We start from the raw sequence: 6,121 nt of genomic DNA on the forward strand, positions 1-6,121 counted from the left end.
CCGGAGTATACGGGCACTGTGGTTGTAATAGCACTAAACCAAAGACTTAGTAATGTTGTTTAGGTGGATGTGATTAAAAAATGAATTGCATAGCATATAGTGCATATGGTTGTGATGTATTGTGTGGACTGTTATGTGGTCCTTCTTTTCACTTACTGAGCTAGTGAGCTCATCCCACTTGTGCACCTCTTTTAGATGACTTTGTAGGTCATCCGTCTGAAGAGCACGGGTCGGGTCCCATAGTTGAGTTCCCTGAAGAGGATTGGTGGGTCCCTGAAGAATTAGAGCATGGCATGGATTGCTCGTGCGAGGGATGTGCTGCGGGACCGCAGTTCTGATACCGAGCTGAGCTCTACCTTCTGATACCGAGCTGAGCCCTACCCTTGATACCGAGTTGAGCTCTACTGCTAATACCAAGCTGAGCTGACTCTCTGATTTTTTATGATTCATTTTGTGTACTTGATATGTAAATTATATTCTTTTTGTGTAAATATCATGCCTGTGGCACACATGTACTTAACTATGTAATTACAATTTGGGTATCAAGTATTATGGGAATATTTACAGGTAAATTAAGTCTTCCGCTGAACTGATAAACACCTTCTTAGTTGTGTGTATGCTGTGGTGGGATACTGTATCAGATGATCCTGGCAGGTTTGGATTAACCGGTGTTAACCCAGTCACTGGCCCGGTTCTGTGTGAATGGGGTGTGAAATATACTCTGTTCAAACATTTTTTGATAAGGTTTGGGCGTTTTTGTTTGTTGGACCAAGTGAAGGGGTTGTTTATGGGTCTGATGGGGTGAAGGTTGTGGTTTGACAGGATATTCTCCAGTAAAAGAATCGAGTTGGAGTACTTGAAAGGGTTTCCTCCGAACTTTTGCTCTTGAGAGGTAATTTCATTGAAATCACCAATTAAAGCAAGGGGAGTCTTTATGGAAGAAAGATGGGTATTTAGCAAGGCCCAAAATTCAGATCTGGGTTTGTAGTGTGGTGGGGTGTATATGCAAACCAAAGTCCAACTCAGTGGGAGTTCCTGTGTGGGGTTGAAGGAAATGGTAAAGAAACCATGGTCCAAATTAATGGATTTAACAGGTAAAGATGGTTTCAAAAGAAGCCAAAGGCCTCCCAATTTGCCATGACTCCCCGAGCTATTCATGAAGTGGGATCTGTCAAAACTCATAAGGTTAGGATGCAGTTTGAAAAGGCTATGGTCCCTAATTTTTGTTTCACACAAGAAGATTATGTCCGAGTTGGTAGCTTTAACATGTGCAAGAAGGCAACCTTTTGTAGTGTTTGAGTGTAGTCCTCTAACGTTCTAAGTCAACACAATCATGATAACAAGTAGTTAAAATGAACAATCGGTAGCAGGTGTATATACAACAGATTTAGGATGAACAACAACGAAACGTACAACAAAAAAGCTATAATAGCAAAGATATTCTAAAGCAAGAAGGTATGAAACTAAAAGCGAGTAAGTAATGAATGAAATAAGATATAGATTTTAAAAGTAAAAAAGGAACCGTGGTATAAAAGAGTGCAAATGGTTACTACCTTGGGAAGAATTGCCCTTTCCAATACTTCTTCTCAAGGTGATACCAAGATAGCAAAAGACTCAGACATACACAGAAAATACAGGATAAATATAGAGAGAACGGATGAAATGAGGTTATGATAAATACCCGGCCCTGTAAGTCACATGATCAATTCGATAATTTATTAGTTATAAATTACATATTTAGGTTCTAGAAGCAACAATTATTGCATGGATTTAAAATTTGTGATGTTTAAACTAGTGTTGTACTTGGCTTCATATTGTGTTAAGTGATCCAATAAAAGCTTTTGTCAAACTAATAATGTCATAACTATAATTAATGATACAAGCCTAAGAAACCTTTTTCAGAAACAAGTGAAATCAAACACCAATATCTACTGAAAATATTTATCTAAATGGAAGAATCAAACACTTTTTTTAGGTAAAAAAATTTGTTTCTTAAAACAAAAACGGAAAAACAAAATCAAAAGGGCCCTAAAAGATCTACAAAATTGAAAAACTTGGATCGCCCTAACCAGGTTTGACAAACCCACTTGGTTTTTGGTCAAGCAAGTTGAGTCGGAAAACCCAGTTTTCCAACAATGGTTCTTGTTCGGTTTCAATTGGTTTTGACACCCTCATTTTATTTATTTTTTTAGTAAATGTTTTGACACCCTTAGTTGAATATAGGATTTTTATAAAATATATAGAAATTATTGATTTAGCCTTCCTTTTCAGTCATTACACCACATGTCTATTGAAAGTTAGTGCATAAACAGCCATAATTAGTTTATTACCATAAATTCTAAAGATCTTATAATTTATTTTAATATATATTAATACAATGGGAAGTGATTCTCTATTCGAGAGCGCTAGCATAAATGTCCATCTCTCCTCCCCCAAACAAAGGACAGAGATATCTTTTTACAACGGAATGATAGAGATGGACTAATGGGAGAGTTGGCGTAGGCCACGCTCCCGAACATAGTCCTTTTTCCCTAATATAAATAGTAAGAGTCATAAATCATATCAAATGACTACAAAAAGTAAAATTGCAACATAAATTATGTAAAAAAGAGTTTTTTTCTCTCTCTCTCTCTCTCTCTCTCTCTCTCTCTCTTTTGTTAAAATAAAAAAGAGTCTTAAAGAATCAAGAATGAGTACGTTGTTTCTAAATTATCGATTATGCTTGGACTTAACCACCTGACCTATGGTATCCGGGCCAGCTTACGCGCACCTCGAGTCCTCAACTAATCCTTGGGGAATACTAGCGTAGCAATTCACTGCCACAGTCTCCACTTAAATCGCACATGCACAGATGGAAAATCGAACCTGAAACCGTATGCCTATCTGCATAATAATTTGCCCTAACTATCTGGACATCCCACGGATGGGTCATCAAATCAGATTAATGAAAACCATAGTTAATGCCACAAAGATGCCAATGCCATGCACTTTATAAACATGGAACCCATATCGAAGTTGGATCCATTGTACATGTCGAACCATGTCATGTGTGTAGCTCTTATTTATTTATTAATAAAATATTTATTTACTGATTATAAAAGAACTTGTTTTGGCAAAGGAGTTGCAAAGGATGATCTTTTGGGCTTGAGACGATCTCATCAGCCAATGTTGGAGATACAAGACGATGGAGCCACTTGAATAGAGGAGGGACGAGATAGGAGTTTGTGCATGTGAGCTTCAAGAGGAATCCCATAGTAGACAATGAGCTTTCTTCACCAGTGAAGTGGCTTTCCTTTTTTATGAGAAGGCCTGGGTAGGTGGAGAGATTTCGTCAGATTTTGGGGAATATTTTTTTTCCTCTCTTTCTTACAATAAATAGAAATGTTGGTTTGATTACTTTCTCCATTCTTATTTCTAGAATAAAAAATAAACATAAATTTATATTTCTATTTCAAAAAATAGGTGATATAAAATTTTAAAAAAAAAATCAAATAAAAAAGGGTGCTTTTCTATTTCTGAGCACAGAAAAACGGAAAAAGAATTTCCTGGAAACAAAATCAAACGGCCCTTAATATGTCTATAAACTCTGTACGTTGTAATTCATGGCCTAATCAAGCATGTCCCATCATGCTGACTCTTTCTTTTAAGGATAAACCCATATATATGAGATATTTGAAGGACTTTGTGTAAAACAGCTCATAATGCTCATTGAGAGTCCCAAGTTCCAACTTCCAAAGAAAGTAATCAAAAAATTGAGTTTTAAGTGTGAACTATGAATCATGGAGCTATTAAAAAACACACAAGCTTCAACAACCTTTCTTGAATGCTGTCGAAGATAATAGGATAGTGAAAATAATGATTTCTTCTTCACAGAAAGAAGAATTACCAAATTGAGGATGGGGAAAATGATGAAGATTGAAGGGATGACGATGAATTCCAGTGAGGATCTTTCACCCCCCATGGAGCAGTCTCTCTTTGCTCGTATTTGTGATCCCTTTGCTCGCTGTTGTTGACCTCTTTTTCTCATGCTCAGCAACTGTGCCCGTAAGTTCGACGGATCTCCTTCCTCACTGCGACCAATAATCTTTCACTACCATAATCTCTCTCTATGTGTGCGTCTGCGATCCCTATCCTCCCTCTTCAAGTGATATCTCCACATTTGCCTCCAACAATCGTCTCCCATTTTCTGTCACACCCGTTTCATACAGAATCAGACCGATGATCGAGTTAACACCTGTTAACTTAAAATCTGTCAGGATCATCTGATACAGTAACCACAACATAGTATACATACATACACTAAGTCAACCAAATCTTGTATTTTATTAGAAGTCTTACATGTACATACCTGTAAATACCGTATTACTCTTGATACCCAAATTGTATTACATAATATATTTATATTTGGGCCTGTAGGCGTGATATATTTACACAAGAAATACAATTTAAACATCCAGAGCACAAAAGGGGTAATATTTCCAAAATAATCAAAAAGAATCCTGTATGTGTAGGTATCAGTGTTGCTGTCCCGCAACACAACTCTTGCACGGGCACTTGGCCCCGTGCCCGAGATCTTCAGGGACCCACTAGTCCTCGACTGAAAACTCCACAGTGGGTCTCAGCTCTAGCTCCTCAGTCAGATAACCTGTAAGATCATCTAAAAATGGTGTACACGTGGGATGAGCTCATTAGCCAAGTAAGTGAAAAGAAAGACTAACAAGTATTCGCAATACAAATGAACCTATATGCATGCAGTTCATTTTATTATCTTAGTTCACCTAGACAACAATTCTAAGTCATAGGTTATGTTCTACTCGCAACCACAGTGCACGTATACTCTGGGTTTGAGTCGCGAACCCCATCCCGTGATACACCCATAGGGTTATCGGAGAAGGCCAGCTATGGGTACCAGAAAGTAAAATGGGTCTTGCCCTACATTAATTTAAAAGTAGTACGATTGGCCCTCTTGTTATATCACCAAAGTTGCCGACAGTCCTAATGATCAGCCGGGCTTATTTCTAACCGCCACCGTTGGTACACAACCTCAGGCTTCGCCCCAGTGATATACCTAACACCTAAACCCCTGTTGGGAAGTGTCGTAGCACAAGGATATGTCATTCTTAACCGCATACTCCTATGTGAGATAGTACGACTGCATAGTGTCACTGCATCCCATTCCACCGGCCACCAATGCATTCGTGTCTAAGTTGACTATGGTGTCTAGTTTAGTAAAGCATCATATTTCATGGTTTAAAGTCATCCATCTCATATCACAAGCAAGAATAGTTAATTAGCAATTAAAGATATTAGCATGTCATATCATAAATGAATTTCATAATATACACATTAATGCATGCAATGGCACTCATGGATGACTAGTCTACACAATAAAGATATGATGACATGGCTAGTCTACAACTATAATGAAATGATGTAATGTCCTCTTTCCACTTACTTAGTTGCGTACGAAGATCACCCTTGGTACGAGGAAGATTCGGTGTGCAATGATACGAGTTTCTAGTACAACCTATCATAAAAGAGTTGGGTTTAGTGTATCTCCACTTTATGCTCATTACCAATGAGGTATGATGATCTCATTGTGTTTAGAATCACTAAAGTAGGTTACTCGATAAATTTGGGCCCAATTGGGACCCGAGAAGTCGGATTAGTGGGTCAACCAACTGGCAAGGCACCCACCAGTCCCTGCTCGTCGCTAGACCCAGGGACTCTGCCTGGACCGATGGGCCAAGTCGCCCATTGGTTTTGCTCACCTGTCTAGCCAGTAGCTCTACTTGGACCGACGGACTAGGAGTGACGGGCGAAGTTACCCACCGGTCTAGCAGCCTACCTAGGATAGACTGGCACTTGATTGGTAGGTCCAATCATTCCCAGGCACCCACCAATCAAAACTGAAATTTTGCTATTCTCTCCCATTCTTCATCCCACCTTGGGAAACCCCCCACAAGTCGATTCGACCACATTTTTCACAAATTTCCAAATCATGATTCCAACATATATCTAAGGTCGATCCAAAGTCTTGAGCGTGGATCATACCTCTTTGCTCAAGAACACCTCAAAACTCTAAATCTTCTCTTTAGCTCAAGAGATCAACAAATGGTTC

Source organism: Macadamia integrifolia, chromosome 2 (genome assembly GCF_013358625.1).
Source record: "Macadamia integrifolia cultivar HAES 741 chromosome 2, SCU_Mint_v3, whole genome shotgun sequence".
Classification (NCBI taxonomy): Eukaryota; Viridiplantae; Streptophyta; class Magnoliopsida; order Proteales; family Proteaceae; genus Macadamia; species Macadamia integrifolia.